Source organism: Bos taurus, chromosome 6 (assembly GCF_002263795.3).
Source record: "Bos taurus isolate L1 Dominette 01449 registration number 42190680 breed Hereford chromosome 6, ARS-UCD2.0, whole genome shotgun sequence".
Classification (NCBI taxonomy): domain Eukaryota; kingdom Metazoa; phylum Chordata; class Mammalia; order Artiodactyla; family Bovidae; genus Bos; species Bos taurus.
Window position 1 is genome coordinate 82,961,275 of NC_037333.1, and position 23,588 is coordinate 82,984,862.

Below are 23,588 nucleotides of genomic sequence, written 5' to 3' on the forward strand. Positions count from 1 at the left end.
TAGTGCAGTGCAGTTTATTACACCCACGGGCCCAAGGCAGAGTCTCCTTAGCCAAGGACCCTGACCAGCATTTGTGAAAATCTTTTATACCCTGTGTGTACATGTCTGAACCCACCACTCCAAATTCCTTGAGATACATAAACCAAGGAAAATACAATCCCAATAACCCCATCATTCACGTGCTATGTGCTCATGTGCTCAAACAATTAGCCAATAATCAATAAACCCGAGGTTACACTCCAATAGATACAGAAAAATTTATGGTCTCTCTGGAGGAAGGGGTGATTAGTGTATGTTTTCTCTTAGACGATGAGTAACCTAGATACGATCTTCAAGGTTCTCCGGGCTGGAGGGGGTCATATCCTTCTGTTGTTGTTTTCATAGGCACTAAACACAGAGTTCAGAGTCCATCGGAGAGGTGGCCAAGCGTGATCAGCATGAACAGGCCTAAGATGGAGTCCAGGCCCTATGAATTCCTTCTTCAACACAAGAAAAGGCAAATGTAATTATAAGTAACTAGGGCAAAGAAACCTGATTTTAATTCACTCTCACCAGCCTTTACTGAGATTCCCAAGGTTCAAGGCACTGTGCTAGGTTGGCAAAAAAAAAAAAAAATCAACATAAGTAAGAAATATGGGCTCCCAGGATTGCATGATTTTGTGAGGATTTCTTTTCTTCTTATTCTAATTTCTCTAACTCAGGATGCATAGAGAGTATCTGATTCTAAATGAGTATCCGGCCCTCCTCACATATTACTGGATTGTTTGAGAGTTAATGAGAGGTTTAAGAGGAGAAATTAAAGCATTCCACAAGAGTCCTCCTTTGGTCAGACCCCCTTGCACAGAGATTGAGCTTTTTGTTGCATTTTCATGGCAGTATCTCTCAGGGTTGTTTGTGAGTTTGTCTCATCAGTAAGAACAATCTCATTGTGCCACCCACCAAGCTCGCACTTGCTAATCACTGCTAATTGCCGACAATTGAGATCAGCAGACTGTTCACTGAGTACTGTGATGGGTACTTAACTTATTGGCACTGAGGTTTCCTGTGTGCCCATTTCCACTAATGGATCATTTGTCCTGGAAATTGGAAGTCCCAGCATCAATCACGTAAAGCAGACTCAGTAGGCAGAAGTGTTTACCTTTCTCTTCACCTGCAGAAGGAGGACAGTACAGACAGGGACTTACATCTGGCCAGAAAGCAGGTAGCCCTTGTGAAGAGCCAAAGTCCTTCCCATCAGCCAGTAAAGCTCCAGAAAAAGAAATTCTGGGAGCGACAGACCGTTGTGAAACAGAGGGGATGATGAGAAGCAGAATCTTTCACTGCCATCCTCTTGTTTTCAGGCTCCTTGTCAATATGCCACAGCACTACAGGAAAAGTCAAAGGATGCATCTGGAGATTACTAAAGTGGCAGAACTTCCTCATATCTGCCTCAAAAACTGCTTCCTTTTAAAAGGCTACTATCACTGTGAATCTGGAGACAAAAATCATGGCAATCAGAGATTAACTATTGATAGCAAATGGTCCTGATACAGAAGGAACAAGGTATCAATGTCTTCCATCACCAATCACAGTGTCTTCCTCCAGAGGTCAGAAAGGGTACAACTTTACCCATGTTTGAGGTGATGTACATTTCCTTACAGTCATGGCATATGTATCTAATACTGACACCCCTTAAAGAGGGGATTTCCCTGGGACTTGCCAGAGCTCTTGCAAACAGTGAACAGTAAAGCTTATCTCCTATAACCCAAGCCACCATACCTTCATCTCCCATGATTACCATTCATCATTAAAACTTCTTATTCCAGGATGTTAAAGAAAAACTGTCCCTGCACTTGTTAAAACAGTGCGTGCATGCTCAGTCCCTTCAGTCATATCCAACTCTCTGCGACCCTATGGACTGTAGCCCACCAGGCTCCTCCGTCCATGGGATTCTCCAGGCAAGAATATGGAGTGGGTTGCCAAGCCCTCCTCCGGGGGATCTTCCCAACCCAGGGATCAAACCCATGTCTCTTACATCTCCCACATTTGCAGGCAGGCTCTTTACAACTAGCACCACCTGGGAAGCCCCGTTAAAACACTGAGGAAGATTTTATTCAAGACTATTTGTAATTGATGCCAAGATGATTAAAATAGGGGAAAGAGATTGTCCTCAACTCAGAATTCAACAGAGAGAGAGTAGGGGATTTATCGCCAATGAGTAGAATGAGGGGTGTCAATGGATGGAAAATTACTACAAAGAGACATCAAGGGTAGGGGAATTCTTGCTAAAAGTATCAAGTTGAAGGAGGGGAGAAGGATTTTCACTAAACTGACTTAATAGGATTATAGTGAAAACTAGACTCAGTGAACTGAAGAGAGGGCCCAACGGCAGGACCTGGTCCAAAAGAAGGCTCAAGGTCATCTGCCTGCAGTTAGGTCAAGTAGAGAAAGTGAAAGTGTTTGTCCCTTAGTCATATCCAGCACTTTGTGACTCTATGGACTGTAGCCTGCCAGGCCTCTCTGTCCTTTGGATTCGCTAGGCAAGACTACTGGAGTGGGTAGCCATTCCCTTCTTCCAGGGATCTTCCCCACACAATGATCCAACCCAGGTCTCCAGCATTGCAAGGAGATTCTTTACTGTCTGAGCCACCCAGTCCCCCTGGGTCAAGAAGAGACTCTGTCAAGAGGAGGCAGTAATCCTTATAACAGGTCACCTTGCATCTAGAGGTTATAGAGTTTAAAAGCAGATTCCTTAAAATTCTATAATTAGAGTTTCCTAAATCAATAATCCAGCCAGAAACAAAAGAAGCCCCACTCAAACTGGCTTGAGTTTCAGTTTATAAAAATAGATTATTTTTATAGGATCTATCCAAAATCACTGCAGATGGTGACTGCAGCCATGAAATTAAAAGACGCTTACTCCTTGGAAGGAAAGTTATGACCAACCTAGACAGCATATTCAAAAGCAGAGACGTTACTTTGCCAACAAAGGTTCGTCTAGTCAAGGCTATGGTTTTTCCTGTGGTCATGTATGGATGTGAGAGTTGGACTGTGAAGAAGGCTGAGCACCCAAGAATTGATGCTTTTGAACTGTGGTGTTAGAGAAGACACGAGAGTCCGTTGGATGGCAAGGAGATCCAACCAGTCCATTCTGAAGGAGATCAGCCCTGGGATTTCTTTGGAAGGAATGATGCTGAAGCTGAAACTCCAGTACTTTGGCCACCTCATGCGAAGAGTTGACTCATTGGAAAAGACTCTGATGCTGGGAGGGATTGAGGGCAGGAGGAGAAGGGGATGACAGAAGATGAGATGTCTGGATGGCATCACTGACTCGATGGATGTGAGTCTGAGTGAACTCCGAAACTTGGTGATGGACAGGGAGGCCTGGCATGCTGCAATTCATGGGGTCACAAAGAGTCAGACACGACTGAGCAACTGAACTGAACTGAACTGATTCTTTACATGACTTTTCCCTTCCCTCCCAAATTCACTCCTGTTGATCCATGCAGATATTCCTCTCTCCCTCCAACTCCTGAAACTATCCCATCCATAATCCAGCCAGTCTCTATTCCTATTTGTAGCTTCCCTCATTTTTGGTGTCTTTATTTCATCACCTAAACATCTCCATCTGCATCTATCTTGACCCAGTCATTTAGGTTTGATTTAATAGGTTCCTAGATCCAAAAACTTAATGTAATTTGGCCCTGGAATATTATTTTCCCTTCTTAAATTTTGTTTCTTGCTCTTATTCTACCTAATGTAGATATTTTCTAAACTCTCAGTCTACATATCCTGTCTCCAAGATAAAGTCCAGCAAAATCAAATCTAAGATATATTATTCTATTTCTTTGATTCAAGACACATGTGAACTTTGAAACTAAGAGTACTCTTGCCTGGTCACAGGGCTAAGGAAGAGAAATAAGATTTCTTTATAAAATCAAGGTCTGGAGTCTATAACATTCTCTCAGAGAGTAGCCCCTGTAAGAGTTTTTCATTCTTTTTTCAGGCCTCAGATTTATAAACTGTTGGTTTATGGAATATTATCTTCAATAATCAATTAATTTCCTCATATTTTAATGTTTTTATCCTTTTCATCTTCATAATATCCCATCCTATTCTTTTTCCCACTCCAAGTACTTGAACTTGAGTATCAAAAATTTACTCAAATAATAATGTACTATATGACTAACTGCTCAGTTTTTCCAAAAATATTATTCATGTTGTATCAATGCATACTGATATCTGTACATCTTGCTCATCAATAATGTGATGCATTATTCTATTTTTTGCATATATAGCAATGTAGTCTAGTTGAACATTAATTGGACATTTCCATTTTTTCACAGTCTGTTACAAACAGCATTACGGTAATACACCCACCTAGGCTTATTTGGGTACCTAGCCAAGAGTTTCTCGAAGACACACAACCAAGAAGTACTTCTGGGCACTGAGTGGATTGATGCTGCTGCTGCTAAGTCGCTTCAGTTGTGTCGGACTCTGTGCGACCCCATAGACGGCAGCCCACCAGGCTCCCCGGCCCCTGGGATTCTCCAGGCAAGAACACTGAGTGGGTTGCCATTTCCTTCTCCAACGCATAAGAGTGAAAAGTGAAAGTGAAGTCGCTCAGTTGTGTCCGACTCTCAGCAACCCCATGGACTGTAGCCCACCAGGTTCCTCCATCCATGGGATTTTCCAGGCAAGAGTACTGGAGTGGGGTGCCATTGCCTTCTCCTTGAGTGGATTATACATATTTAATTCCATTCAATACTCAAGCTAATCTCCTGAATGATTACTCCAATATTCTTCCTTCAAATAGTGAATGAGTGTTTCTATACCTTCATATCATCACTAGCACTGGACATTGTCTGAATTTTTTAAGTTTTATTCTTTTGTTGAGTACACAAAATCATGTCTCATTATAATTTTTAATTCTATGATTACTAAAAAAGAAAGCACTTCTCCACAAAGTTATTAACCATTCAAGGTTTCTCCCTGTGAATTGTCCATTCACACCCTTTATTCACTTCTATATTGGGTTGCCTGACAATTTCTTCTTGATTTGCAGAGATTCTTCACACTTTTAAATTTTAATCCTCCTTTATTTACACATTCTTAAAATATATTCTTCCAGTTTATTTTTAATGTTTATATATGGTATCCATTTTTAAGCAGAAGTCTTTAATGTTACTATAGTCAAATATATTAATTTTCTTCTATTTGTGGTTAATCCCCATTTGTAACTTGTTCAAGAAATCTCCTCTACATCCAAGGTCGAACAATATTCTGAATTTTGTTCTAATAGTTGTATAACATCTTTCATGTTTGGGTTTTTAATAAATCTGACTTTAATTTTTTATAGGTGCAAGAATTAAGTCTGTTTCCTAATAGCAATTATTAAATAGTCATTTTTCCACTTAGTTGGAAGTCACCACTTCTGTGCATGTATAAATATATATATATATGGGTGCTTCATGCATATTCACATCTGGTTATCTGATTATCTGGTAAAGCAATACCTTATTATCTGGTTGGTAAGTCCTCTCTCTTTACTTTTGCTGTTGCCTTAGCTATCATTGACATTTAGTCCTCCGTAAATTTTAGTATTACTTTGTTTAGTACTCAAAATATCACACTGGAATTTTGAATAAAGTTTCATTATGCTTATAGATCAGAGAAGGCAATGGCACCCCACTCCAGTACTCTTGCCTGGAAAATCCCATGGATGGAGGAGCGTGGAAGGCTACAGTCCCTGGGGTCGCTGAGGGTCGGACACACTGAGCGACTTCACTTTCACTTTTCACTTTCATGCATTGGAGAAGGAAATGGCAACCCATTCCAGTGTTCTTGCCTGGGGAATCCCAGGGACAGGGGAGCCTGGTGGGCTGCCGTCTATGAGGTCACAGAGTCGGACACGACTGAAGCAACTTAGCAGCATGCTTATAGATTAATTTGGGAAGAACTGACACCTTCCCAATATTAAGCTTTCTTATTCAAGAACGTTTAACTTTCTTTTTCTCCAAATATAAATAAGAAATAATACCCTACTTCCACCTCCAAAAATCCTTGGATAATGACAAAATGGCCCCGTTAGCTTTTACAAAGGTATTTGAATAATTTACTTGGAGGATATTAAGACCCATCTCAGTTTGCTTTCTCTTTTATAAAACAAGGTTATTGACTAGATCAGTGCTAGTCAAAGTAGCTGGCAGTGACACTGGGAATAAGGAAACTTGTACCAGAAAATTCTTACTCCATCACAAAAAGGTTTCCAGGGGGAAAAAAAATCAGCATGACCATTGGTGATGATTTCTAGGTTACCCTTTAACAACAATATGATAATTTGATTGATAGTAATTTATAAAGTTTTCTGATTTTATAAAAGTTCTAAATGGCAGAAGTTTTGCTTTATAATTTAAATTAAGTAAATTATAATTTACATAAGCTTTCTTAGTACATAAAAGTTATTCCTATTAATTTTTAAATTTCTTAATTGCTTTGATTCTTTATGGGTTATTATTTTAAATAATTTTTTCCTCTTTCACATATCAACATTTTAATTAAGTCAGTCATCTTTATGGAAGGAGAAAGCAGAGAGAAGACACAAATTAGAAAAAATAAAGTGCAGTGTCTTTTCTGTGCCCCAGTGGCACAGGGGAGCCAGTGGAAAAACACTAGATGGGTTGATAAATTGCAGAATCCAGAAGATCAGCACAGCTCCATTTTACATAATTAAGCACATGGTTCTAAGTGCTTCTTGGAGAAACACTTTATGGGGAAAGGAAGTTTGTCTTCAAGATATCCTTTCCATCTATAACCTTCTGAATTCCTTTTTCCTTCCTCTTAAACAGATTGACTAGTTGATACTTTTCTTCTCAATCCAAATCTCTTTGTTTAGATGTCTGTTCCATTAAAGTCTTCTGTTGGGGAGAATTGGAGTCAGTACATGACTCCACAGTGTTAACCACCAAAGTAAGTAAAGGAAAAAAAGAATAAAACAGTTAATGGCATGTGTATTTCAGAACTGTGTAAGAGTAAAGAAAGTGCAAGATGTTTTTTAAATGCTCCTTTGTACCCTTTTCCAGCCAACTCTGATTGCCCTGTAAATTTACCTATGGAACTTTTTCAGACTATAAACATAAATTCTATAATAATCATGTATAGAATAATTCTTTTTAAACAATATGGCTGGAGTTTTAAATCCCCATAGATGATAGATATGACACTGCTAACCATGGTGTGTGACGGAGTCTTATGTGCCTTTCTCCAGCCCAACTACATATTCAATTCTTGAACTAACCAATGACAACCTGTCAATTCGTCCAGCATATTACTGAGCCCCTTTAGTGACAGGGAACACAATTTCCAAAGATATCTAGTCCAACTTTAGACAGCTAAAGCTACAAGAAACTCCTCCAAGATCATTCTCATGACAATTTCCAGAAATTGGCCCCATGTGAAGGTATTTAAAACAAGTCTTAATTCACTCCACACAAGATTCTTTCAAATTTTTCCCTTCTGAAACACCATTTCGAGGCCCAAAAACCTTCAGTCTTTTCCTATGTGGAAAAGTTTCCACTCCCTCTCACTAGTTCTGTTCTTGCCCTCTGAACATGTTACAGTTTGTCTACATCTCCTCTTTAGGCCCCTTGGAACAGATGAATTTCTTCATGTGAAATCTTCTCAGAACCCAGGAGATCAAAACTAGATTTCTCTCAATAAAGATGCTAGACCTTAATGAATCAGTTCAGGTCAGTTTAGTCACTCAATCGTGTCCAAATCTTTGTGACCCCATGAACCACAGCACACCAGGCCTCCCTGTCCATCACCAACTGTCAGAGTCTACCCAAACCCATGTCCATTGAGTCAGTGATGTCACCCAACCATCTCATTCTCTGTTGTCCACTTCTCCTCCTGCCCCCAATCTTTCCCAGCATCTGGGTCTTTCCAAGTGAGTCAGCTCTTCATATCAGGTGGCCAAAGTATTGGAGTTTCAGCTTCAACATCAGTCCTGCCAATGAACACCCAGGACTGACCTCCTTTAGGATGGACTGGTTGAATCTCCATGCAGTCCAAGGGACTCTCAAGAGTCTTTTCCAACACCACAGTTCAAAAGCATCAATTCTTCAGCACTCAGCTTTCTTTATAGTCCAACTCTCACATCCATACATGACTGCTGAAAAAAACCACAGCCTAGACTAGATGGACCTTTGTTGGCAAAGTAATGTCTATGCTTTTTAATATTCTGTCTAGGTTAGTCATAACTTTCCTTCCAAGGAGTAAGTGTCTTTTAACTTCATGGCTGCAGGCACCATCTGCAGTGATTTTGGACCATCCCCTGCCCCACGAAAAAAAAAAAAAGCCAGCCACTGTTTCCACTGTTTCCCCATCTATTTGCCATGAAGCGATGGGACTGCATGCCATGATTTTAGTTTTCTGAATGTTGAACTTTAACCCAACATTTTCACTCTCCTCTTTCACTTACATCAAGAGGCTTTTTAGTTCCTCTTCACTTTCTGCCATAAGGGTGGTGTCATCTGCATATCTGAGGTTATTGATATTTCTCCCAGCAATCTTGATTCCAGCTTGTGCTTCTTCCAGCCCAGTGTTTCTCATGATGTACTCTGCGTATAAGTTAAATAAGCAGGGTGACAATATACAGCCTTGACGTACTCCTTTTCCTATTTGGAACCAGTCTGTTGTTCCATGTCCAGTTCTAACTGTTGCTTCCTGACCTGCATACAGATTTCTCAAGAGGCAGGTAAGGTGGTCTGGTATTGCCATCTCTTTCAGAATTTTCCACAGTTTATTGTGATACACGTGGTCACATGCTTTGACATAGTCAATAAAGCAGAAGTAGATGTTTTTCTGGAACTCTCTTGCTTTTTCCATGATCAAGTGGATGTTGGCAATTTGATCTCTGGTTCCTCTGCCTTTTCTAAAACCAGTTTGAACATGTGGAATTTCACGATTCACATATTGCTGAAGCCTGGCTTGGAGAATTTTGAGCATTACTTTACTAGTGTGTGAGAAGAGTGCGATTGTGCGGTAGTTTGAGCATTCTTTTGTATTGTCTTTCTTTGGGATTGGAATGAAAACTGACCTTTTCCAGTCCTGTGGCCACTGCTGAGATTTCCAAATTTGCTGGTGTATTGAGGGCAGCACTTTCACAGCATCATCTTTTAGGATTTGAAATAGCTCAGCTGGAATTCCATCACCTCCACTAGCTTTGTTCATAGTGATGCTTCCTAAGGCCCGCTTGACTTCACATTCCAGGATGTCTGGCTCTAGGTCAGTGATCACACCATCGTGATTATCTTGGTCGTGAAGATCTTTTTTGTACAGTTCTTCTGTGTATTTTTGCCACCTCTTCTTAATATCTTCTGCTTCTGTTAGGTCCATACCATTTCTGTCCTTTATTGAGCCCATCTTTGCATGAAATGTTCCCTTGGTATCTCTAATTTTCTTCAAGAGATTTCTTGTCTTTCCCATTCTATTGTTTTCCTCTATTTCTTTGCATTGATCATTGAGGAAGCCTTGCTTAGCTCTCCTTGCTGTTCTTTGGAACTCTGCATTCAAATTGGTATATCTTTCCTTTCTCTTTCACTTTTCACTTCTCTTCTTTTTACAGCTATTTGTAAGGCTTCCTCAGACAGCCATTTTACTTTTTTGCATTTCTTTTTCTTTGGGATGGTCTTGACCCCTGTCTCCTGTACAATATCACTAACCTCCGTTCATAGTTCATCAGGCACTCTATCTTTCAGATCTAGTCCCTTAAATCTATTTCTCACTTTCACTGTATAATCATAAGGGATTTGATTTAGGTCATACCTGAATGGTCTACTGGTTTTCCCCACTTTCTTCAATTTAAGTCTGAATTTGGCAATATGGAGTTCATGATCTGAGCCACAGTCAGCTCCCAGTCTTGTTTTCGCTGACTGTATAGAGCTTCTCCATCTTTGGCTACAAAAAATATGATCAGTCTGCTTTCAGTGTTGACCATCTGGTGATGTCCATGTGTAGAGTCTTCTCTTGTGTTGTTGGAAGAGAGTGTTTGCTATGACCAGTGCTTTCTCTTTGCAAAACTCTGCCCTGCTTCATTCAGTACTCCAAGGCCAAATTTGCCTGTTACTCCAGCTATTTCTTGACTTCCTACTTTTGCATTCCTGTCCCCTATAATAAAAAAGACATCTTTTTGAATGGTAGTTCTAAAAGGTCTTGTAGGTCTTCATAGAACCGTTCAACTTCAGCTTCTTCAACATTACTGATTGGGGCATAGACTTGGATTACCATGATATTGAATGGGTTGCCTTGGAAATGAACAGAGATCATTCTGTTGTTTTTGAGATTGCATCCAAGTACTGCATTTCAGACTCTTTTGTTGACTGTGATGGCTACTCCATTTCTTCTAAGCAATTCTTGCCCACAGTAGTAGATATTATGGTTATTGAGTTAAATTCACCCATTCCAGTTCATTTTAGTTTGCTGATTCCTAAAATGTCAACATTCACTCTTGCCTTCTCCTTTTTGACCACTTCCAATTTGCCTTGATTCATGGACCTAACATTCCAGGTTCCTATGCAATATTGCCCTTTACAGCATCGGACCTTGCTTCCATCACCAGTCACATCAACAAATGTGTGTTGTTTTTGCTTTCGCTCTGTCTCTTCGTTCTTTCTGGAGTTATTTCTCCACTGATCTCCACTAGCATACTGGGCACCTAGCAACCTGGGGAGTTCATCTTTCAGTGTCCTATCTTTCTGCCTTTTCATACTGTTCATGGGGTTCTCAAGACAAGAATACTGAAGTGGTTTGCCATTCCCTTCTCCAGTGGACCACATTTTGTCAGAACTCTCCACCAAGACCCATCCATCTTGGGTGGCCCTACACAGCATGGCTTAGTTTCACTGAGTTAGGCAAGGGTGTGGTCCATGTAATTAGATTGGTTAGTTTTCTGTGATTGTGGTTTCAGTCTGTATGCCCTTTGATGCACTCTCTCAGCATCTACTGTCTTACTGGGGTTTCTCTTACCTTGGACATGGGGTATCCCTATTTCTGCCACTAAAGGCAAGAGATATATCTAAGGATAGTGACTGGCATATGTAATGTGAAATATTGGTTGAATAAATAAGTGAAACCCTTTGCTCATGTAATCAATTAAAATTAGAGGCAGTGAAATGATTTTAGCCTGCAGACATGGTGGACAGACTCTAAGATAGTCCTCATGATTTCTGCCTTCTGTTATTTACACTTTTCATCATTCCCTTTCTTCTAAGTGTGAGTAGGACCTGTGTTTTGCTTCTAACCAACTGAATACAGCAAAGGTGACAGGATGTGTTTGTTTCAGTTCAGTTCAGTTGCTTAGTCATATCCAACTCTTTGAGACCCCATGTATCGCAGCATGCCAGGCCTCCCTGTCCATCACCAACTCCCAGAGTTCACTCAGACTCACGTCCATCGAGTCAGTGATGCCATCCAGCCATCTCATCCTCTGTCATCCCCTTCTCCTCCTGCCCCCAATCCCTCCCAGCATCACAGTCTTTTCCAATGAGTCAACTCTTCGCATGAGGTGGCCAAAGTACTGGAGTTTCAGCTTTAGCATCATTCCTTCCAAAGAAATCCCAGGGCTGATCTCCTTCAGAATGGACTGGTTGGATCTCCTTGCAGTCTAGCACACAAATATACTACGTAAAACTGTAATGCCCATCTTGTGGGGGAACTCTTTCCTCCTTGGTGGTTGTGAGGAAGTAAGAAGCCAGGTGGAGAAGACCCATATGGCAAAGAACTGAGGGCAGCTCCAGACCAACAGTTAGCAAGACACTAAGGTCCTCAGTCCAACAACCACAAAAAACTAAATGCTGCCAATATCACATGAGCTTGGAAGCAAATCCGTCTCCAGTCAAGCCTCTTACGAAATCAAACTGGTTCATCCCTTGACTTAAGTCTCAGCGATGACTCACCTAAGCCATGCCTGGACTTCCAACCCACAGTAACTACATATTCAAACCATTAAGGAAGTATAAACATAGACATATTCCAACCTCAAACTTCAAAATATTTTGAAAAGACCTCCTAGGTAATTCTGATGTTTACTCATGGTTTGCAAATTTTGACCTAAACTAGCAATCAATTTTAATATGAAACTTAAAATTATGTAAGAGGTGGTATCTTTGTTATTGTCACAGAACTAATCATTAGAAGAATCAGAAGTTACTTTTCTCCTTTCACACCAGCACCTTTATCCATACCCTTTGCACAGGCTTCTCCCATAATGAAAAGAAGGAACAGAGGCAAACATGACAGAGGCAGTCAGTTAGACCTTGACCTTAGCTTTGGCTAGTTCAGGTTTTCTCAATTCAACCAATAGGATGCCACTGAAGAAAGCAGAAGAGGCTATCAGTCCCAGAGTTTACTTAATAGATGACTTCACTACCTAGTACCCTTACCTCCCAGGAATTAGAAAAGACTTTTTTAACCTTCTTAGATTTATTCAAATAAAAAAATAAGTGGACCAGTGACTATTTAGGTGTCAGTCATCCAGTCTTAAGCAACTATAAATACTATAAAATCAAGACTATTGGAAGGATCTGGGCCAGATAAAATAAGCTGAAAGTCTCTCCCAACAGCCCAGGCCTCTTTCCTGTCTGGAAGCAGAGGTAAGGGATGGTTCAGATACATCTGACAATCCACTGAACCCACGCAAAGACAGAAAATCAGTACATGTTTTTCCTTTGGCTTAAAAAGTAATAAATGTTTTCTTATAACTGACAAGTGGTAGATATTATTAATTTTGGTTTTGGTAAAACCACATGAATTGGAAGGAAAGAAGTAAATCAAATCTAATATTATAACTTAATCTTTCCACAGCCAGGCAAAAGCCAAGAGGAAAAAAAAAAAAAAACACTGCCTAGTGAATATGATGCTCCAAATGAATAGAAAGGGTGGGAGACAAACTTATATCCAAGATGTCCAAGGAGGGTGTTCGAGGTGTGATTCATTCAATGTGTGATTCAATTGTGCATTCAGGTTTTGCTTTCCCTAAAGACTCTCCAAGTTATGTTGAAGCATTCCTATCAGCTTTCTACTAACAGACATGTCTCCACATTTTTGCTATTTTGCTCACATTTATCTTAAGAATCTCAGTCTCCTAGGGCCATCTGTGACCTCTTGGTCTTGATTCCAGAACCACCTTTCTTATCTGAGATTATAGATTTTGAGTGCATCTAGGTCATCCCTGCTTATCCTATAATATCCTTGCCTCTGGCATGCACCTGCCTTCCTTGTAAAACAATCTTTCCTGCACCTTCTCTTAGGTCCCTTTTACATGCCCCCATTTTTAAACACATTTGTGCCTTGCATGTTAACCACCTCTACCTTTGAATGAGCACTCTTTGAAAGGTGAAAGCCTCTTTCTTATCCTGAAGCCACAGGCTGAAAAATCACACTGAGAAAAGTTTCTGTGTTATCAGTGTCTATGGCTGCAGTGATGCATCTTCACCTAATCCATCTGGTATCTGTTCTCTCAGCTACCCTGAAAGTGATAAGCTGTTCTCTTAACAAACAGGGCAAGCTGTGTCCTCCAGGCTCTCTCTGAACTATATTTCCACTAATTAAATTGTGCTCCCTTGATTGGGGCCTGAACTTGAGGCTTCCTTCTAAACTTCTAATCACTCTTTCCCTATAAACCCAGCTGAGCTCAAAAAAAAAAAAAAAAAAATTCCCCTCAGGCCTCTGGATTCTTTCTTCTCCAAATCCATTTTCATTGCTCTCTTTGTCTCAAAGCTTGTATGTGTCCCAAAGTTTTGATGGGACCCAACTTTGTCTCTGAAAGGATCCTTCCAATGCAATGTCATCTTTTCCCAAATATTTTGTATTTTTTCCTTCATAGAGTCATTTGGAAAGATTTCCAACTCTTCTATTTCTCCACTTTTACTGGGAAGGGAAAGCTGCTTAATTACTGCTAGTGGCTTAAAAAATAAAAATATCTTATTAAAAGCAGTCATATATGACCAAATACAAAATTTTAGAACAGTTTTAGGACTATATTAAATATATAAAAATAATCTTCCAATAGGTAAAAGTAAATAATATAAAATCTCCATTATAAATTATGTCCCATAACAAGACAAAGCTTTCTGGTCCAAGACCATAGCAATGAGCACTTGAACTTCTAACTAGTTCATTCACCCAGATTCTGCTGAAAGAGCAGGCACACAGTGAGAATAAGAGGGAACAAAGGAGTGTTCATCCACTGGTTCTCCTTCTTTGTCCCTCACGTGATCCCCAGAGTCCCATTACTGATAGCGTTTCCATCTAGGTAAGACTGCTCCTCACTGGTGAACATGACATACACAGAAAAAGTTAGAGATCTGCACCTAAGAGCAAAGCAAATCCAATTATGTACCAGAGATTTTAATGCCTTTCCACTAAACTTCAGACTGTAAAGATCCAGGGAGCATGTTTATTTATTTATGCCATGCCTCCCTCCAAATAGGATTTGAGGCAGCTCATTGAGCATGTTAATAATGCTTATTCTCCAGACCCTATTTACCGTGTTGTGCTGCTGGAGATATCATTACCCCTGCTTGCTGTCTGAAAACCTAGCTTTTTAGAAGGTTGTTTGTGGAATTTTCTGAAATGCAGAAGCAACTGAGGCCTGCCTTCCTGTGCTCTCACAGGAGGGAAAGAATTCAAAAGTTGGGGTGGAGCCACCATGGGAGGAGAAGGTAAGGCTAACACATGGGATTGTAGGATCCTCAGACTAAAGTTGATGCAGCGATCAGTGCCCATCGGAGGTCTCCATGTGCAAACAGGACTTGGGGAATTTCTGAATGCTCCCGTTCCTGATACCAGAGGATGGTGCCTGTTCTTTGGGTTATAAAAATTTTTTGTCTTGATATTTTTGATTAGGGCACTATCGAGTTGGAAAGCTTCTGCTATTTAGAAATGAATATTTCTCATGTTTCAGAATAGAAACTCAAATCAAGAGGGAGAAAGCATTGCTTTTTCAGATCACTTGATATCAGATATTGTGCTAGGCATTTTACATATAACATTTCTTTATTATTATTATTATTATTATTACTATTATTTTGGTCCTGCTGCTAGCAGGGTCCTAGTTCCCCTATGCTATGCTATGCTAAGTCGCATCAGTCGTGTCCGACTCTGTGCGACCCCATAGACGGAAGCCCACCAGGCTCCACCATCTCTGGGATCCTCCAGGCAAGAATACTGGAGTGGGTTGCCATTTCCTTCTCCAATGCATGAAAGTGAAAAGTGAAAGTGAAGTCGCTCAGTCGGGTCCGACTCCTAGCGACCCCATGGACTGCAGCCTACCAGGCTTCTCTGTTCATGGGATTTGCCAGGTAAGAGAACTGGAGTGGGGTGCCATAGTTCCCCTATAGGAATCAAACCAGCGCCCCCTGCAGAGGAAGCACAGAGTTCCAACCACTGCAACACCATGGAAGGTCCCTTACTTATAACATTTCAACCTGTCCCTGTAAGATATCCACTAGGTTGATGCTACTGTTCTGAGAAAACTGATGAGAAAGGGAGCTGTTTTGTCCAAGGAGAGGCAGCTATTAGGTGGACGACGATGCTGGAAGTGGACCTTGGATATGTATGACCTGAGGGTGTTTTACTTTTGTCCTAGACTGACTGCTACCCAACACTGTGCTGAGCATATAGTAGACAAAAGGTTTAAGGTTTGCTTGCTTGTAAGAACGACACGAAATAGAAAACAGGTATTGACTGAGTGCCTACTATGTGCCAAGCACTATAAATCAAAAAAGGATAAATTGTACACTAAAATTTCAATTCAAGTGTGAATCAGCTTTAATCTATGAAAATAAAATTAGGCCAGCAGGGAAGCCGTAAATGAACCTATTAGAATACATCCCATAAGAGAAAGAGCAAGCAGGAAAAATGAGGCAAAGGAACATTGAGATAATGTAATTTTAAAGTTGGCTCCTGTTCTCCTGAAGTACTTTTAAGATTTTACTGCAAAATTACACAGTCATCAGGAATATGCCATTTTTAAAAGACTTTCTCACTTGGGTCAGTGAATAAATAATAACACACATTTAAAAATGCATGACAATTCATTAAACCATTGACCACTTCCAGCCTATTGAGTATATAAGTATTTTAAAAATTACTTTAATACATATTTACCCAATAGACCAGAAAAGTTCCTTTGGTACCTGATATGCATTTTAAGAGCTGCCTGCATAAGGAGTTATCCTATCTGAACCAGTCTGCTGCCAACTACATAATATGCATTTTAAAGAACAACCTAATTATGTGCCTACCCAAGAGAACAGAGTTAATACTGAGGGTCAATAATTATTAACTTCCTTTACTACCTTTTCTTCTTTTCTGTCAAATAAAATGAAAGGAGGAAAAAAGTTTATATCGGTCCTCTTTTTTTTAATCTCAACAATAGTGTTCCAATGCCTGTCTCACCCCGACTTCACAGAGAGAGAGAGGGAGAGAAAAGAGGGGAAAAGAGGGAGGAGAAAAAGGTTAAAGAAAAGCAAACTATGTGATTAAAATTAAATGTCTTGTTTATAAACAATGTGGAATGTCAAAAATCCATTCTCTAATGTATATTACTCTCTTTCTACCTAATAGTGGAGAAGGAAATGGCAACCTACTCCAGTACTCTTGCCTGGAAAATCCCTTGAACGGAGGAGCTTGGTAGGCCGCAGTCCATGGGGTTGCACAGAGTCGGACACGACTGAAGCAACTTAGCAGCAGCAGCAGCAGCTACCTAATAGTAGTTTAACCTATGCACTCCTTAGTTCCAAAATAGTCTGGTCTCCTTAGTTTCCTTTACTTTTCTCAAAATATGATTACCTTTCCCCTTTCTTCTTGGCAACACATATTGATATAGTTTCTTTTATCCACTTGCACAAAACCAGAAATGTCCTCTGTTACCTAGTCATCGAGGCTGTTCTGATATACATGTTATAGGCGGTGTCTTAGCAGAAAATTCATTCCTGTTCACACAAACATAAAACAAAAAGCTGTGTTTTCAACAGTTAGATGAATTCATTAACTTCTCCACTCACTGTCCTCGTTTTGCCACACTTGTCAGCAGTGACATCACCCCACCTGGGAGGGGTACCTGAGAGAACAAGAGAGCACCCGTGACACCCTCTCCAGAGAGATGGCTTTCTTCCTTAATTTCTGGTTTCACTACCCACTGAGTTCTAATGAACACACCCAAAATGGAAATATCGCTTGGTGTGTAAGTATTAGATGTCAGCTGGTTGTTGAGGGTGGGTTGCACGTCTGTAAGCACAGATGGCTGCTGGATACGCTACTCCTAAGTGTTATTCCCATCACTCCCAACTGTGATAGCAGACTCACTGTGGGGTTTATTTTACTTTTAAAAATCCATTTTGAACAGAGGTTTGCTTCCTGTTTACCATTACTCCCCAACTGCTAAATCAATTACATCCATCTACAAAGAGAAATGGTGCTTCCCAGGTGGCTCTAGCAGTAAAGAACCTGCCTGCTAATGCAGAAGACTTAAGAGACTCAGGTTCAATGCCTGAGTTGAGAAGATCCCCTGGAGGAAGGCATCACAACCAGTATGCCAGGGCACTCCAGTATTCTTGCCTAGAGAATCCCATGGACAGAGGAGCTTAGTGGGCTATAGGGTTGCAAAGAGTCTGACACAACGGGAGGGACTTAGCACGCAGGCATGCACAAAAAGAAATACAGAAACCTTTCACAAATTCTATTTGAGTCTTAAGAACTGTCTACCTTCTATTCTAGATGTGTTTATTTCATTCAGTCTAGAGAAGTGAATTCAGGTTTAAGGATATGTAAAATGACTGAAGTCAAGTTTTTTTTAATTCATCCCAATAGTTTATCATTTATTCTTTCTTTTCATTTTTTAATTATTAATTCATGCCTAAGAATCTTTAGGAATACCCTAGATATTTAAAAGTTGATGGTAATTTCTTAAATTCAGTTGATAATTTTACAGAGGAAGAAGGAAGTCTTAGAAAAGGCAAAGTAGACTGTAAAAGCAAAGCTTATTCACATCAGCACAGTAATTAAAATGTAATTAACATTTAAAGATACAATTCTAATGTTAAAAAAGGAATGTCTAAACTCCCAGGCAATTATACTAAGTAGCTGAATCATTCAACTTAGTGTATCATATTTCTTACTCTCCAGTTTTCAAGAATAACACCTATAGTTGGAAATAATTTGTAAACAATAAATCATTATTTTTATTGTGGGTATGGATACAGATGTAAAGCAAAGAGCTAAATAAAATTTTAAAATAAGGACAAATCATAAATATAAACCAGCAGTATTCTGACATAACCACCTCTTGTGACATATGTTGGTTTGTTTTAGACACATCACTCTCTATGAGTAGTAAACTCCACTTGAATGTCAGGTTCATTTTCTCATTTTATAACAGCTCTAAGATGCAGACTAAATGTTAGAACAAATTAGAAGGAGACAAAGTCTCCAGGCTGTTTAATGCGTTTATTATTTTTATAAGCCTCTGAGAAATATATCAATACTTATTGCTTCAAAAGCATGTTCTCCTTTTGTTGTAATAATTTTTAAAATAAATTTTGCATTTTTACCAAATTGTTTGGTCATAATTGGATTCAGTTTGACAAAACAAGACACACCTGAATCTAATTGGTTGAATGTCCTCTCAATCACCATCTGAGTTGAATTGGTATTTAATTCACTTTTAAACACATTATCGTACATTCTTCTGTTTGATGGTTTTCTTCTACCTACATGCTACCTACAGTACAACTGGATCCATCCCTTGAGCACTCCTATCACTTCATGGCAAATAGATGGGGAAAAAGTGGAAACAGTGACAGATTTTATTTTCTTGGGCTCCAAAATCACTGCAGATGGTGACTGCAGCCATGAAATTAAAAAACACTTGCTCCTTGGAAGAAAAGCTATGAAAAACCTAAACAGTGTATTAAAAGGCAGAGACATCACTTTGCTGATAAAGGTCCATATAGTCAAAGCTGTGGTTTTTCCAGTAATCGTGTACAGATGTGAAAGTTGGACCGTAAAGAAGGCTGAGCACTGTAGAAGATGCTTTCAAGCTGTGGTGTTGGAGAAGATTCTTAAGAGTCCTTTAGACAAGAAGAAGATCAAACCAGTCAATCCTAAAGGAAATCAACCCTAAATATTCATTAGGACTGATGCTGAAGCTGAAACTCCAACACTTTGGCCACCTGACACAAAAAGCCAACCTACTGGAAAAGACCCTGATGCTGGGAAAGATTGAAGGCAGGAGGAGCAGAGGGTGACAGAGGATAAGATGGTTGGATGGCATCACTGACTCAATTGACATGAGTTTGAGCAAACTCAGGGAGATAGTGAAGGACAGAGAAGCCTGACATGCTGCAGTTCATGGGGTCACAAAGAGTAAGACACAATGTAGTGAATGAACAACAACAACCTCTATACAGGCAAATCACCTTCACAAAATTCCATGGAATGCTAGTCCCCCTTGTCAATTTGGTCAGAATGATTTTGAAAGTGAAAGAAAGTGAAAGTGAAGTCTCTCAGTCATGTCTGACTTTTTACGACTCCATGGATTGTAGCCTACCAGGCTCCTACATCCGTCCATGGGATTTTCCAGGCAAAAGACTGGAGTGGGTTGTCATTTTCTTCTCCAGAGGATCTTCCTGACCCAGGGATCAAACCCGGATCTCCCACATTGTAGGCAAATGCTTATACTGTCTGAGCCACCAGGAAAGTCCCAGTATGATTTTGAGCTGGATTCAAAACTGAGGACCAGATATAAATGCAAAGGTTAATATCTGCCTGGCACAACCTCCCCCACACAAAAGACCTATTGACTATCTCATAGGTAAATTGCCATTAATAATTTCAATTTCCACAGAACCTCAAAGGACATTAAATCTATTCATTTGTCTTGCTTAGTACTCACAGTAGATGAAAAAGGATTTAGAAAATTGATTTGATGAATGGTGATTGGTTATAAGACTCAATGCTATTCATTGTTTGGTAGAATCTGGACAACACATTAAGTTTAGAAATTAATAGAATCATGTGTGGGAATTTAGTCTTCAGAGGTTTCTTTCGGCCATGGTAGATGGTTAAAACTACAAGGTTAAAAGATTTCATAGGCTCTCATAAATAGCTTCTAAAGCAAAAGCTGATTCTCTGTACATTAAGTACCGTTGTTTTCCATTCATACTCCAAAATCAGATTCTTGCCAGAAAATAAGAACAAAGAAGATTTTGAGTTCTTTATTGGAAAACAATGAATTTGAGATGGCTGATTTTGAGCTAATTGCCTCTGGACATTTCTGGAATTGCTGCTTATGCATTTTCTTACTGTTAGTAGTATACCTAATAATGACAATAAGAATGTTTCAAACAAGATTATGCAGTTTATAGTTGCATCCTTTTTTTTCTAAATCTATAGTGTGGAAATAATTAATTCTCTTTTGCATAAGTCTTGGGGTAAAAAATCTATGTATTAGTGGCCTTGAACTTGAGGACTGACAAAGAGGTGGGAGGGATTGGGAACTAAAGGGCAATGATTCTTATATTAAAGAAATCCTGAAGGAAGTGAGGAAAGACAGGTGCATGGCTCAAACTCCAAAGAAGGGCTAGTACATTAGTACTGAAAGGCTTTCACTTCACAACTAATATAGTGGCTTATAATGGGAAGGGCTCTAGTCTGTGCCTTGTAATCCTATCTCTACCTCCATCCTGCTGTGTGATCTTGGGGCTAAACTTTGTAATCTGCAAAATGAGAGGATTGAAATGCTTGATTTTTAAGGGCCAAATTCCAGCTGTAAAATTCTCTACTGTGACCTAGCGAGGATACTTGACCAAATTGTCAAGAAGATAAATTTCTGGCTTACAACTCCCTATCAATTACATTTCCCTCCTCTTGACATATTTCCCCAAATTGTCTTCAACTTTCAGATCTTTATATCCTGGGTTAACATTTTTACTCCTCAGGCAGTCAAGTCATCTGGTAATTAATGCTTCGTAGTTGACTAGTAATAAAGATGTTAGCTGATAATGGCTGAATGAATGACCCTGCCCACAAGTAATAGCATTTTAAACATGAATGGATTCTCAAAGACTAAAATATCATGACCCAAAAGGTAGATTTATAGTGATAAACTGAGGGGAAGTAGAGTTATTTTTTGAGCATATGCAATCATCTACCCAGGCTCCCCTGGTGGCTCAGTGGTAGAGAATCCCCCTGACAATGCAGGAGATGTGGGTTTGATCCCTGGGTCAGGAAAATCCCCTGGAAAAGGAAATGGCAACCCATTCCTGTATTCTTGCCTGGGAAATCCCATGAACAGAAGAACCTGGGTTATAGTCCATGGGGTCTCAAAAGAGTAGGACATGACTTAGTGACTAAACAAAAACAAATCATCTACCTTCAGTCACTTCAGTCACTCAGCCGTGTCTGACTCTTTGCAACCCCATGAATCGCAGCACGCCAGGCCTCCCTGTCCATCACCAACTCCCAGAGTTCACTCAGACTCACATCCATCGAGTCAGTGATGCCATCCAGCCATCTCATCCTCTGTCCTCCCCTTCTCCTCCTGCCCCCAATCCCTCCCAGCATCAGAGTCTTTTCCAACGAGTCAACTCTTCGCATGAGGTGGCCAAAGTACTGGAGTTTCAGCTTTAGCATCATTCCTTCCAAAAAAATCCCAGGGCTGATCTCCTTCAGAATGGACTGGTTGGATCTCCTTGCAGTCCAAGGGGCTCTCAAGAGTCTTCTCCAACACCACAGTTCAAAAGCATCAATTCTTCGGCGCTCAGCTTTCTTCACAGTCCAACTCTCACATCCATACATGACCACTGGAAAAACCATAGCCTTGACTAGATGGACCTTTGTTGGCAAAGTAATGTCTCTGCTTTTGAATATGCTCTCTAGGTTGGTCATAACTTTTCTTCCAAGAGTAAGCGTTGCTTACTCATAAAGCTATCCTGACTGATTTATCTATCATGAGAAGTTAAAGGTAAAAGGAATGGAAAAAGGTGCTATATTAGCACAACTTTGAAAGGAAGCTGACTTGGGGTTAAGTCTTTGCTCTCCTTTTCACTAGCTGTTTGATTTTGACCAGTCTACTAATCCATCTGATCTTATGTTTCCTCATCTGTAAAACTGGATTAATAGTACTAGGTCCAAGAATTATTCTAAAGAATGAATAAGGCAACATATTTGGCATATAGCACCTGTGTAAACGAGCGCTATTATTACTATTTCCTTGTCTCTGAGAACGTAATGATGAATTTCATTTTAAAAAGCAATTATGTTATATTCATTTCCATATGGAAACCCACAAAAACCTTTGCTGTTTTATAAAATGAATATATTTTATAAGATCTCCGACTATAAAATAATGACACTGGCTCAGCCTAAGAAAACCAGTCTGATTATATTTACTTTTAAATAATGGATTGTTTGAATACTGCTTTACCTTGTGAAATCAAACCTTTCTACTTGCAATGAATAATTTGCAGTCCCTCATTAATGACTTCCCAAAGTCTTTGAAATTATCTCTCCTGTTTGGATAATCTCTAAATGATGGAAATCAATTTGACTGAAATAGAAAAGGACTGACCCCATGCTATGACTTAAATAAGGACAGATGAGAAGCTAATCCCAAACTTCCTGGATCTGCACACTTCATTAGCCCTTGCATGCTGGCTCCTCAATATTACCATTGTAGCATTACTTCACTCCTTGAATCCCTTTAAGTTTTATCTATAGCTTTTGTTTTTAAAGACAAAGTATTGAGGAACTTTGGAGCAATGATCTGGGAGAGAGTTCTCTCCATCAACAGGGGCCAAGAGGAAGCCTCACACAAGGACATCTGCATAATCAGAGTAAAATTGTCCTCTTCCCTAATCCAGCTTTTCATTGACAGGGTTCGGAGGGATTCCCAAGTGCTAGCAGTAAGCCCATCCCATGGTCCTTCAGAACCTCATCACCTAGTGTCAAATGAAAATGCCGAAACTTTGCTACTCCAGGTAAGACTGCCAAATTTTCATTCTGCTTCAACACTGATATACAGGTTGGCCTTGGGACCATCAGGACTGATATCATGATGCCTTTTATTACTCTTCATGTCTTCATCATAGGAAACCCAGGACACGCTGGTCATCCTTTCCTGAACCTTTTCTTATTTTCTCTGAGAAAAATAAAACAATCAGATGACTTGGACATGTTTTACTACCATACCCACCGTGCTCCCCACCTCTGTTCTTCTCCTTCTCTCTCACTGCCCTGAATCAATTGTCCATTTTCCTAGCTAAGGTTAACTCCTCTACTTTGCAATAGATAACACCACCTCTTGCCTGTTTGAATACTGGTCCAACTGATTTTTTTCTCTCTTTTGCATATTAAGTTACTTTTTCCTGTGCCTGTCTTCCATCATCACACAGGCCTGGTATTATTTCTCCCATAAAAAATAAACAAAAATTGTTTCTTGATTTCACCTGCCCTGCCAACTACAGACCCTTTTCCCTCCTTACAATACACTAAACACCTAGAAAGAAGTTTCTGTGCCAACAGTCTCCAATTTTTCTCTATTTTCT